General features: G+C 44.0%; 1 protein-coding gene across 47 annotated transcripts in view; it reads right to left on the bottom strand.

Annotated features, from left to right (window-relative positions):
- The window catches only part of SIPA1L1 (signal induced proliferation associated 1 like 1), a 512,605-nt gene that overhangs the window by 374,359 nt on the left and 124,249 nt on the right, over positions 1 to 13,997 (bottom strand). For 12 of the 47 annotated variants that reach the window (XM_055538504.1, XM_055538534.1, XM_055538533.1 and 9 more), the window contains one exon: positions 10,193 to 10,251. The exons of 5 other annotated variants lie outside the window; for them this stretch is intronic. The gene's annotated coding sequence lies outside the window, so the exon portion shown is untranslated. 30 more of the 47 variants (XM_055538506.1, XM_055538520.1, XM_055538527.1 and 27 more) reach the window with 12 other exon arrangements.

Genomic DNA, 13,997 nt, shown 5'->3' with positions numbered 1-13,997 from the left:
TGACCAGATTTCCCAGCACCACTTGTTAAAGAGATTGTCTTTAATCCATAAAAACCACTATTTTTAAATACTCCCTTGAAGACAGCCTTCAGAACAATCCCATTGAAAGTAATTATTAGGTTGAGGCTCTCTTAATAAGCCTTTTCTGTGAATCCTATAGCTCTCTAAAACCTATCATGTATCTACTGAAACATTATTTTGTCATGCAATTATTATACCCCATTTCCTATTACAAAATATCAGTGCTAAGATCCTAATTAAAATAAATAAATAAAGTAACACTGAGGCTCTTGGAAGAATCACAGGCACTTCTCAAACCAGAAAAGAGATGAGGGTCAGGAACCACTTTCAGTCTTAAGCCTCCTAATGGGTTTCCCAAGGGCACATTCTGAGCCAGGAGTCAAACCCCATCCCATATACATATGCATACAGAGCATGTTCTCTTTACACGTGAAATTCCAGCTACTCAGAAATTAGACTCTAGCAAAATATATTGGCAGAACCTTCTGAGGTCTTCGTTGGGGCAGCCAGAAGTATGGTCGGGGGAAAAGGAGGAGTTAAATCAACTACACACAGCTCTCACTTCAAGAGTAAGAACAACTTCTTTTCAGTCTCTGAAAGAAAAGGCAGTATGGTTCGCACAAGTCACATATTTACATTTCTTGCAAAAATACTCCTTTCCATTTATTTCCCTACGTATGTACAGGTGAAAAAGGTCAGGCAGGGCGGCGGTGAGGAGATACCCCTAGTCCAGGTAAGGAGCAATGGCTACGCTTTGCTGGAGCAGCCGTGAAGAGATACCCCACGCCCAAGGTAAGAGAAACCCAAGTAAGACGGTAGGCATTGCAAGAGGGCATCAGAGGGCAAACACACTGAAACCATACTCACAGAAAACTAGTCAATCTAATCACACTAGGACCACAGCCTTGTCTAACTCAATGAAACTAAGCCATGCCCGTGGGGCAACCCAAGACGGGCAGATCATGGTGGAGAGTTCTGACAGAATGTGGTCCACTGGAGAAGGGAATGGCAAACCACTTCAGTATTCTTGCCTTGAGAACCCCATGAACAGTATGAAAAGGCAAAATGATAGGATACTGAAAGAGAAACTCCCCAGGTCAGTAGGTGCCCAATATGCTACTGGAGATCAGTGGAAAAATAACTCCAGAAAGAATGAAGGGATGGAGCCAAAGCAAAAACAACACCCAGTTGCGGATGTGACTGGTGATAGAAGCAAGGTCCGATGCTGTAAAGAGCAATATTGCATAGGAACCTGGAATGTCAGGTCCATGAATCAAGGCAAATTGGAAGTGGTCACACAAGAGATGGCAAGAGTGAATGTCAACATTCTAGGAATCAGCGAACTGAAATGGACTGGAATGGGTGAATTTAACTCAGATGACCATTATATCTACTACTGCGGGCAGGAATCCCTCAGAAGAAATGGAGTGGCCATCATGGTCAACAAAAGAGTCCAAAATGCAGTACTTGGATGCAATCTCAAAAACGACAGAATGATCTCTGTTCGTTTCCAAGGCAAACCATTCAATATCACAGTAATCCAAGTCTATGCCCCAACCAGTAATGCTGAAGAAGCTGAAGTTGAACGGTTCTATGAAGACCTACAAGACCTTTTAGAACTAACACCCAAAAGATGTCCTTTTCATTACAGGGGACTAGAATGCAAAGGTAGGAAGTCAAGAAACATCTGGAGTAACAGGCAAATTTGGCCTTGGAATACGGAATGAAGCAGGGCAAAGACTAATAGAGTTTTGCCAAGAAAATGCACTGGTCATAACAAACACCCTCTTCCAACAACACAAGAGAAGACTCTATACATGGACATCACCAGATGGTCAATACCAAAATCAGATTGATTATATTCTTTGCAGCCAAAGATGGAGAAGCTCTATGCAGTCAACAAAAACAAGACCAGGAGCTGACTGTGGCTCAGATCATGAACTCCTTATTGCCAAATTCAGACTTAAATTGAAGAAAGTAGGGAAAACCACTAGACCATTCAGGTATGACCTAAATCAAATCCCTTATGATTGTACAGTGGAAGTGAGAAATAGATTTAAGGGCCTAGATCTGATAGATAGAGTGCCTGATGAACTATGGAATGAGGTTCGTGACACTGTACAGGAGACAGGGATCACGACCATCCCCAGGGAAAAGAAATGCAAAAAAGCAAAATGGCTGTCTGGGGAGGCCTTACAAATAGCTGTGAAAAGAAGAGAGGCCAAAAGCAAAGGAGAAAAGGAAAGATATAAACATCTGAATGCAGAGTTCCAAAGAATAGCAAGAAGAGATAAGAAAGCCTTCTTCAGCGATCAATGCAAAGAAATAGAGGAAAACAACAGAATGGGAAAGACTAGGGATCTCTTCAAGAAAATCAGAGATACCAAAGGAACATTTCATGCAAAGATGGGCTCGATAAAGGACAGAAATGATATGGACGTAACAGAAGCAGAAGATATTAAGAAGAGATGGCAAGAATACACAGAAGAACTGTACAAAAAAGATCTTCACGACCCAGATAATCATGATGGTGTGATCACTGACCTAGAGCCAGACATCCTGGAATGTGAAGTCAAGTGGGCCTTAGAAAGCATCACTACGAACAAAGCTAGTGGAGGTGATGGAATTCCAGTGGAGCTATTCCAAATCCTGAAAGATGATGCTGTGAAAGTGCTGCACTCAATATGCCAGCAAATTTGGAAAACTCAGCAGTGGCCACAGGACTGGAAAAGGTCAGTTTTCATTCCAATCCCAAAGAAAGGCAATGCCAAAGAAAGCTCAAACTACCACACAATTGCACTCATCTCACACGCTAGTAAAATAATGCTCAAAATTCTCCAAGCCAGGCTTCAGCAATATGTGAACCGTGAACTTCCTGATGTTCAAGCTGGTTTTAGAAAAGGCAGAGGAACCAGAGATCAAATTGCCAATATCTGCTGGATCATCAGAAAAGCAAGAGAGTTCCAGAAAAATATCTATTTCTGCTTTATTGACTATGCCAAAGCCTTTGACTGTGTGGATCACAATAAACTGGAAAATTCTGAAAGAGATGGGAATACCAGACCACCTGATCTGCCTCTTGAGAAATTTGTATGCAGGTCAGGAAGCAACAGTTAGAACTGGACATGGAACAACAGACTGGTTCCAAATAGGAAAAGGAGTTCGTCAAGGCTGTATATTGTCACCCTGCTTATTTAACTTCTATGCAGAGTACATCATGAGAAACGCTGGACGAAGAAACACAAGCTGGAATCAAGATTGTCAGGAGAAATATCAATAACCTCAGATATGCAGACGACACCACCCTTATGGCAGAAAGTGAAGAGGAACTCAAAAGCCTCTTGATGAAAGTGAAAGAGGAGAGTGAAAAAGTTGGCTTAAAGCTCAACATTCAGAAAACGAAGATCATGGCATCTGGTCTCATCACTTTATGGGAAATAAATAGATGGGGAAACAGTGGAAACAGTGTCAGACTTTATTTTTCTGGGCTCCAAAATCACTACAGATGGTGACTGCAGCCATGAAAATTAAAAGACGCTTACTCCTTGGAAGGAAAGTTATGACCAACCTAGAAAGCATATTCAAAAGCAGAGACATTACTTTGCCAACAAAGGTTCATCTAGTCAAGGCTATGGTTTTTCCTGTGGTCATGTATGGATGTGAGAGTTGGACTGTGAAGAAGGCTGAGCGCCGAAGAATTGATGCTTTTGAACTGTGGTGTTGGAGAAGACTCTTGAGAGTCCCTTGGACTGCAAGGAGATCCAACCAGTCCATTCTGAAGGAGATCAGCCCTGGGATTTCTTTGGAAGGAATGATGCTAAAGCTGAAACTCCAGTACTGTGGCCACCTCATGCGGAGAGTTGACTCATTGGAAAAGACTCTGATGCTGGGAGGGATTGGGGGCAAGAGGAGAAGGGGACGACAGAGGATGAGATGGCTGGATGGCATCACTGACTCGATGGACGTGAGTCTCAGTGAACTCCGGGAGTTGGTGATGGACGTGGAGGCCTGGCGTGCTGCAAATCATGCGGTCACAAAGAGTCGGACATGACTGAGCGACTGATCTGATCTGATCTGACGTACAGGTGAAACAAGGAATCAGAGTTAGCCAAACTGGGTGAAAATTTTACAACATTCTATTAATGTATAATTATATATACCTCCTATAAGTATCTCCATATAAGTACCCTCTGTTCTTAAAGACATGAAACATCACAGTTTAGTCATCAGTTGTTTCTCTGAAAGCATCAGAAAATTAAAAGAAACGTATAAAAGCCAACAGTCAGTCAATTGTGAGAACTAAGACTGTAAAAGGAAATGCAAAGATCTCAGCATATATCAAACTATAATTCCTATCTAGGCAAATAATTGAGACTATCAAAAAAATGAATTAGAAAACAATAATATAGGAACCAACGTAAATGATACTGATCAGAGTCAAGTCTTGACTATAGGAATGTGGTCATTCAGCACACAGCCCTTTGCTTTTTATTTCTTAATAGCTTCATTCTGAGAAGTCTGGACCTCATTCTAGAAGACAGCAAGACGTTGAGCCGCAAAAGAACAATCAATGACTATAGACTATACTTATAGCTCTGGTAAAAGGCTTTCTGGAAACAATAGAGAAAAGAAGAATAACCAAAATTCACTCTGGTGTCTGTGAAAATCATTTAACCTGGACCTACTCTAGGGGAGGAGAAAGAAAAAAAGGAAGCCAGTGGCCACCACGGCCGGCTGGTCAGTCAGCTCCAGTCGCCTCTAAGTGACCCCTGTGTTTGTGCAAATCAGTAACTCTCCATCTCCAGGTCAGCATTCTCCAACAAGCAAACATTCTCCCCATGCCTCTCCTGAACTGAAAAAAGGGGAAATCTAACATTATGTAATTGCCCGTTTCCCGCAATTTAAAGTTAGGCATACTACAATTCTAATTAGAGGGAAAACTTGGTGCAACATGACAAGTAACAAATTAGGAATCCAAAGGCTGAAAATTCTCATCCCAACCTGCAGAGGCCGAGAGAAACAGCTTCGCCTGCCTCTGTGGTACACCCCCCAAGGCACTGCTGTTGACTAAAGCCCAACGAAAGCAGCCCCTGACCTTCCTCCGTGTCATTTGCTGTCATCTCTCTAGATCCTCAAGAAAACACTCACTCATGTCCTCTTCACAGCTGGAGTTACGTCACTCCTCCCAGGCAGAAATAAAAAGAGAAAGTGGATGTGGACCAGTCCCTAACCTCAAAAGACACTCCCTATGCATTCTCTTACCCAGGTGATCACGAACCCGGTCACATTTGTGTTACTCACCCTCACTCAAATCATCTGTGTTTAAGAGATCCAAGGTGAAGGGGATCTTTTCCATGTTTCTACGACTCGCTCCAGTGCTCATCAAAAACCCACGGAACCAATAAATGAGCTATCATCTAAGAATAATTAACCTAGTCTGTATAAAACCCTTCAAAAACAAAGTGCTATAAAAGTGTGTGGGTTTTGTTTGGCTTTTTTTTTTTTCTTTTTCTTTCAATTAGCTAAGCATAGGAAAAAAACAAAAATCCAATGAGGCCAATTTCCCAGACCCAAACATTACAAGTGCAATAGATAGAAGGTTGTTAGATTGTCAACCTCAAGTGAGAGTGGAACACCCCTATTTTAAATAGCACTGAATGTGGAACAGATACACATTTTTGTGTGAGCAATGAAGCAATAACACAACACTTTATCCTCCTGGGGGAAGGGAGAGTCCCTCATCAAAAGGGCAGTCACCCAAGTGGCAAGGATGTTTCTTCTCTCCTGGCTCAGATTACCCCAGTGGAAGTTGGGTGGGGCTATATATATACATCACTCACATTTTCAACAGGAAGCTTCTACAACATTTTCCTGTTTTATGTGCAATTATACCTCCACCTAACAAATCCTCCCTAGCCTCACCTCCCAATAACCCTTACCTGTAGCTGAGAGACAAGGCCTGAAGTTGCCACTGTTACAAAAATAAGGGGGGGCACAACTTTTTACAAATGAAAAATGAGTTTAAGATAGGAAAAAATGGTCAACCACAAATTAAATCTGGCTTCTCTAAAGTGTATACAAGTATATCATCTGAGTTAAAAAAAAAAAAACTACAGGCGCTATGATGTAAATATTTTTAACTAACTCATAATTTCTTTCTCCACAACTTTGTAATTTGAGTAACTGTAAAGCTTAGTTACCAAACACTACATCAATGCAGTGTTTCATGGCTTTTCAACCGTCATGTACATTTTGTCTCATTAAGTTTTGCTTCTTCTCGTTTTAGACATCTAATAAATACTGAACGCTTGAGTGGAGGGAAAAAGTAGTAAATAAATTTTAACACGAGAGCCTCTAAGATGGGGGGAGGGGAACAACAGCAAACGAATACAGTTAAGTCTGAAGACCTGTCTTCCAGTCGCTGCATGATCACTGACTAGTTCTCCTATACTCTTCAAAAAAAATCACTTCAACTTTCTGGGCTTGTTTCCTCATCCGGAAAATGGAGAAGGGCTAAATGATTTATGCTCAAAATCCCTTCTAACAATCTACGAATCTGTTCGTCAGAAAGTAAGAACATGCAATTGCAAATAAAACTATGGTTTACAAGTTTCTTTCATACACATATTCTCAGTAATTTCTGCAGCAAAGAGATGAAGCTTTGCTGAGGAAAAAAAAAATACATTTTTTCCAGAAAGATAGTTCAGAAAAAGGTTTGATTACTTTTGAATATCTCAAAGCTGGAAAATTTGAAACCCAAACGTTCTTGCAACCCCATGGACTGTAGCCCACCAGGTTCCTCTGTCCATGGGATTTCCCAGGCAAGAATACTGGAGTGGGTTGCCATTTCCTTCTCCAGAGGATCTTCCCGAACCAGGGATTGAACCCGGGTCTCCCGCATTGAAGGCAGATGCTTTACCGCCTGAGCCACCAAGGAAGCCTAAAGACAAATACTGGGCCCCATTATTTCCAAAATTAATTCAAATATGTTATAATTCAAAAATAATTGGCAGTATGCAAAACTTTATAGGGGTCTCAGGGTATCAGAACATCAAACCAGGGAAGGCCACTACAAATGCCCCACTGCACTGTAAGTTTCCTGAACCCCAGAACACAGTTTTACCCACCACTGGAATCACAGAACTCAACAGCATGCCTCCCAGACAGAGGCACTCAATAAATACTGTTTGACTTACTACAAACCTCAAAAGATTAGGAATACAGTGATATTATGGAGATAATTTTTTTTTTTTGAATTGGAGATATAAAATTCTGTGATCTGAGTTGAAAGGAAAAAAGATGCATTCTATATCAGAGGACTGCTGCTGCTGCTGCTGCTGCTAAGTCGCTTCAGTCGTGTCCGACTCTGTGCGACCCCATAGACAGCAGCCCACCAGGCCCCGCGGTCCCTGGATTCTCCAGGCAAGAACACTGGAGTGGGTTGCCATTTCCTCCTCCAATGCATGAAAGTGAAAAGTGAAAGTGAAGTTGCTCAGTCGTGTCCGACTCTTAGCGACCCCATGGACTGCAGCCCACCAGGCTCCTCTGTCCATGGGATTTTCCAGGCAAGAATACTGGAGTGGGGTGCCATTGCCTTCTCCCATCAGAGGACTAGCTCTACTCAAGACTTAGCAACTGAACAACAAAGCTCTATGTTATGGGGATGAGTTAGTCTGCCTTCTTTAAAGAAAGTCCAATTTCATCAGTTTACCAAAAGACTCAAATCTGCAATGTCACCTGAAAATCTTCGGGCTAGGTATATTTCATATGTACACTGACATGGACCAATAGAAATGATGGCAGGACAGTGAGGACCAATAGGAAGCATACATTCATGTTATCCTCAACCACTACATACCTTCCCCTACATTGCAAAGATTGAGAGGATCTGTACTCTTAAACATGCTCCGCCTCTCCTCATGCTCCTGTTTCACAGCTCAAAGAGAGAAAACAGCCATTCATTGAAAAACTCTTCACTGATAGAACAGATACACGTCCCAACTCACAGTCAACTAAGGTCCTCCAAAGTCTCTGCACAATCGCTCATCTCCAGCAATCTTCAATTTAGGGCTTCAATAAAGTTACTAGAAGGTATTTTTCAATAGTCGTTTTAAAAAAAATTCAAAATGTGGCCAGGGATAGGGGTGGAGAGACCTACACCAAAATTACACATCTAATTCAATGCAAAAGCAAAGAAAGAAAACCAGGAAATCACGGTGAAAGGACAGAGTTAAAAGACTCTTACTATAAAATTGAGTGAGCTGCTTTGCAATTAGTATTGCAATTATTACCAGGAGTTCATCAACCTCATCATAGAATCCTATGATGAAGTCACAATTAATACTGCCTGACACTTCAGAACTAAAAAGTTCACTTCACCAAAACAGCAATTTCAAACTCAAGGAGCAGTACCAGCCACCACAGAGAAGCTATCAGCAACACCTGCTGACTGTCTTGAGCCACCTGCCAAACTTGTTCTCTCACTCAACTAGAGAATAATGATATAGTCAACTTCAGGAGTCCTTTACTTAAGCATAATGGGAAGTTATTTCTTCATAACTTAAGAAAATAAGTTAACAGCCACAAAATATCATTCACCCTTCAAAATCTCTTATTTTGCTCCTAACCATTTATGAGCAAATCATCACCCAAAGCATTTTAAATGCGCTGTTAATTGCTAATGCCTAAGTATAAATAATTTATTTCATGGGAAAAATGTTTTAACATTTTCTCCTTAAGAACTGGCACGTCATCTAATAGACACTTCAGTGACCATAAACTGCTTTATGAAAACCTTTTATTTGCGACTACTCCTGTTACCACTGTTCTATATTATTTCCATCAGATTTTTTAATTCTGCTAAAGGTGGCTTAATTGTAGCTTTGGAAAAAATGAAAAAGAGGAAAGTGAAGGTCATTAAATCCGGATTATATAGAAAATTAATACTATAATTTTTATGTTACTAAACTGGGTGCAGACAATGATTCTACAGGACTTTATCCTGTACTTTTCCAAAATATTAAGTGAGAGAATCTTTGCCTGGGATGAATATTCCATATGAGAAAATGAGAGAAAGTTGACACTTAACTCCCACAGAGTACAAGTATAAAAACAATGGCTTTAAGAGTCTGAGTCAGAGTTTCAACATGAAAGGTTTGCTTTATAGAGGAAACGCCAACCCCAGTTCATCCAGACAGACCTGGAACCTGATGAAAGTCGACACCTCTACTCTGAAATTTGCATCGCATCACAGGCTCCCAGTTTACAAATGTAATCGTTTAGCAGGTAGTAAGAATTTCACTGAGTGCTGCCTCTAAAATACCCGTCAAGAAAAAAAAAATTTGTAAGATACATGCATCCTAGTGTCCATTAGTTTTGCTTCTCTTCAAAACGAACACCAACAACTCAATTAAACATCTTCCTTTAAAGTGAGCCACTTCCCTCGTCTCTATGTTCTCCAAATGGTGAACCGATGGAATTTCAACCTGCCCAACAAGATTACTTGTCCATATAGAAATGCCGTGGAGCGATAGGGAGCTTGGCAAATTTCCTTTAAGGTCAGGATCGAAGTTGGAAACAGATGGGGCGAAGAAGAAAAAGTTCTTTTCTGCAGTACCTTCACAACGCCTCAGCCCTCTCGTGGTTTACTTGCTCCAAGAAAAAGCAGGTTTAGAGCATCCTAGAATTTCGCTCCCCACCAGACCCCCGGGAGAGAAATGAACCACCCACAAGCACCGAGCTGCTCTTCCCCCTTTCTCACGATCAAACCTCTCGGCCTGTCCCTCCAGCACAGCGTGCAAAGCGCTCACCCAGGTGACTGAAGGGGAAGGGTCAGCCGGGTGGAAACGAGAGCGGCTGAGTGGGCGCAGCTACCCGGACCTGGGTGCGGGTCTCCCGGCCTCTCGCATAGGCGCCTGGCGGAGAGTTGTGCAGATTCAGATTCCGAGGTGCGCGCGCGCGCGCGCGCCGGGCGCGGTGCAGCTCGGACTCGCCCCCGCCGGGTTGCGCTATCAGTACGCCACCAAATCGGAAATTAAAAACTTTGACCGGCCTCCCGGTGTACTGCTCCGTGCCCCGGACCCGGGCCGTAGCCAAAAATGGGGTAGGGGCTGTCAACAGTCTTGCACCCCCCAACTCCCCTCCCCGAATCCGGGGCGCCGGAGCCACTTACCGCTCGGCCCGGCCTCCCGGTGCCGCCGCGCGTCCGGGCGCGTCCGCCGCGCGCTCTCCCTGGGGGGGAAAGAGAGAGAGAAACCGTGTAGACGGTCGGCGCGCGCTCACTCGCCACCTCCTCTGCGGATAACAGAAGGCTGCGAGGCCGGGTCGGGCGCCGCGCGGAGGGGGAGGGGGGGCTCGGGGGAGGTGGAGGCGCAATCACTCCAACTCCCGAGCCTGGATCCGTAGGGGACCCGGAATGCAGGCTGGAGAAAAGCCGGCGGGGGGGCTGCGCTCTCGGCGGAGTTGAGGCGGGGGGGCGGAGGTGCACCCCCCAAGTCCCTGGGCATCAACTATTGTTTGGGCGCTCGGGTCCCTGCTGGCGCCGCCTCCGAGGTCCAGCGCCCCCCATCCCGCCCGCCAGCCCCCCCTAAAAGAAAGAGCTGAGGGGGTGGCCGGCGCGGAAAGTGAGTGCGGAGTGGCTGGTTGGGGGGAGTTCCAAGGTGGACGCCGGGGAAAGGGGAGGTGCGTGCCAAGTTGGGGGGAGGGGACAGGTAACTGCAAGACGGGGGGCGAGAAGGCCCGGGAGGGTTGGTGGGGGAGGAAATGGGGAGGGAGCCACGGAGGCGGGAGAGGATGGAGCGGCTTGTGGGGGGCAGGGGTGGAGGGGTGGACGGCCTTTGAAGCCCAGACCTGGCCCTCCCCGGGGACCCTCCTCCCGGGGACTCAGCGGCGCTCTGACTTTCGCTCACTTGCTCGCGCACACAGTGAACTCGCTCACAAAGTTGCCGGCGGTGGCAGAGCCGCACTCGCCCTTCCCCTCCCCTTCCCTCCCCGCTCGCCCGCCCCATTCCTTCCCCTCCTTCGCTCCCTCCCACCGTCCCTCCCCAAGTCTCGGGTGAGATCGCCAGTGTGCTGGTCTGCGCTGCGCTCAAATCTCGCGAGATAAGCGACAACTCAGCCCAGACGGCGGGGGAAGTAGAACGAGTTAGAAGAAGATGGGGGGGCAGGGGACCGCGGAACTCCTAGTTGCTATGACGACGGCAAAGCCCTGGATTCCTGTCTCCTGCAGAGAGCCCAGGCTGCAAACGTGGGTGCAGGTTGAAAACCTGCACCTTCCCTTGCCCGACGCCCTAATAATGGCGGGGAAAGCAAGGGCTGGAAGCGGGAAAAGGACTTTTAAACCTCTTCCAGAGGGTTACCTGTAGAAGACCAGCATCATGACATCTGGCCAAATTTGGCACATGAGGCTATTTAAGAGGTCCTGGGACAGATTTCTGCCACCGAAGTCAGCACATCTGTGAACCCCCAATTTCCTACCATATATTCAGTTTTTCAACGTTCAGGTCTTAACCTCAGCCCCCAACCTCCACCGACTCCATACTCTACTCCAACCACTCCATACGCTCTTCCCCGCAGCACCTCTTGCCCCCACTCCCCCACCCCAACTCCTTTTCGCCGCTGCCACGACCAGGCTGAGTTCCTCGAGGATCTGCCTTATCCGTTTTTGTATTTATTCTCAGCGCTTCCACAGGCTCGGTACATAGTAGGTATTTATTTAATGTCGGGGGCGGGGGAATGAACGCAAAAAGCTATGCTTCTCCTCAGTACCCTCACCTTCCCTGGAAAGTATTTGGGCCTAGACTGTAAGTTTCTGCTGCATCGTTTTGTTCTTGACGTTGTTAAACTGTCCTCCTCTTTCTGTTACACAGAATTATCTGTTTTTCAGTATTTATAATCCCTCCTTTCTCTTTTTCCATTTTTGTCTCAAAAAAAAAAAAAAACCACCCTATTCACCATGGAGAGGGGGACTCATGAAGCTTCTTCAGACGCCATCATCCCTACTCCAAAATGTAGAAATTTTTTTTAGGGGAGTGAGTGAGTGTGTGTGTGCGCGCGCGCGCGCGCGCACTTTGCGACCCCCATGGACTTTAGCCCGCGGCAGGCTCCTCTATCTATGGAAGTTTCCTGGCAAGGATATTGAAAATGCTGTTTACCTCTCCAGGGGATTTTATATACTCACTCCTAAGTAAAATGGATACTGTAACTAGAAGTTAAGCTTAAACGTTTATATCAAAATGAGAGTAAAAATAGATTTCATGGTATGTGAATTATATCTCAATTTTAAAAGTTCATCCCTATTTACATAAATATGGGAAAACCATTATTTTTTAATCATTTTTAAACCATTATTTAAATCAGTCCCTTAGAACTAGAAACCCATAAAGATTCTTTTAGGTTAGGTGCAAACTTAATGTTATGTCACTGAAAGCTTTTATATTAGAAACCTAGTGATATAGTGATAAAAAGTACTGGACAAAGACAGGAAACTAGGATTTGAATTTTTCTGCGTTGCTAATAATTGAGTCTCCTGCTAAGCTGCTGCTAAGTCACTTCAGTCGTGTCCGACGCTTCGCGATCCCATGGACTGCAGCCTACCAGGCTCCTCAGTCCATGGGATTTTCCATGCAAGAGTACTGGAGTGGGGTGCCATCGCCTAGAGAAGTTATTTAATCTTTCTGATTCTTCATCTCTAAAATGAGATGTAGTCCACATGTTAGGGCATTACAGTTTAAAATTCTGTGGCTCTTAGACCTATACAAATTTTCAGTAACAACAGATATTTTCCATTTATGTCAAACAATTTTTAAAATAAGTGTTTCATTTTAAAGTAGCTGAGTTACACCAAGTTCAGCTACATGTTGACAGGTTGCTTTTAAACTTCTCTTTTCTCAAGTATAAAAAAAAATATTAACCACGTTACAGTAATTTCAAAGGGAATCCATTGTTCTTTATTTGCTTTTACACTAACTCAAAACAGATTTCTTGTTATTTAATAAATATGCCAACTCAAAACAAAAACCCAAACTAAATACATCTACACCCCCTCCAAAAGTAACCAGAAGAAGGAAAGATGGAGGGAAGGAAGGGAAGAAGGAAGGAACCAAGGAAGGAAAAATCGAAGGAAAAAAGAAGAGTGAGTCTTAAATTCACAGACCAGTATTTTTAACATCAAATTTTTACAAAGAAACACATTGGAGCATCACCATCAATCCCCTTGATCTGTTTTCAGGAACTATCTTTCATAACATAGCACTGTATCTTAAATAGGCTGTTGTTCATTCACCCTGGCTCAACTTTTAACATAATTTTGCCCTTAAAGGATGGCTGCCAATCTGTATCCACAAACACAGTACAATTTCAAGGCAACCTGTTTTATGACTCCCGGATAGCCATTTGATACATTTGAAATAACTGACCCAAGTGCTAGCCAAATCTATTAACTTTTTTCAATGTTTCTTATGAGGCTCAAGAGATAGGTATTAGAGTCAAATTACAAAGATAATTTCCCTAACCTTCATGCATAGTGGAATAGTAGAGATTGTCCTAGGGACCAGAAACTACTCTTTCAATACCCTAGGCAACTATTTACCCCTAATTCGTGGTGAAACTTTCACCAGTATTTCTGAGAAAGATAAAAATCCACCAAAGCTGAGGTTCCAGCTTCATGGCTGCCTGGATCAGGCACTCTGTCTGCATCTTCACTGACCTTCCTGGAGTCTCCAAATGACAGATAAGGGGCAGCAGGAGAGGGAAAGGAAAATAGAGTTTGTCAAGCACAGGTTAGATCTCAACCACTTCCTGTCCACTCCTTCTGTTGGCTCTATCCACCTCTGCCCAGCCCCCTCCCCGACATGCTCCAGGGATGTGTAACCTTTCCTCTGATAAGAACTCCCTCCCTGTTCATTTCTTAGTTTGTTTCAATTCTATGGACAGTTGAATTCATTTCCTCTGGTTATTCACTTCTACTCAACAACATG

The sequence above is a fragment of the Bubalus kerabau genome, chromosome 10 (genome assembly GCF_029407905.1).
Source record: "Bubalus kerabau isolate K-KA32 ecotype Philippines breed swamp buffalo chromosome 10, PCC_UOA_SB_1v2, whole genome shotgun sequence".
Taxonomy (NCBI): domain Eukaryota; kingdom Metazoa; phylum Chordata; class Mammalia; order Artiodactyla; family Bovidae; genus Bubalus; species Bubalus kerabau.
This window is presented reverse-complemented; position numbering and strand designations above follow the sequence as displayed.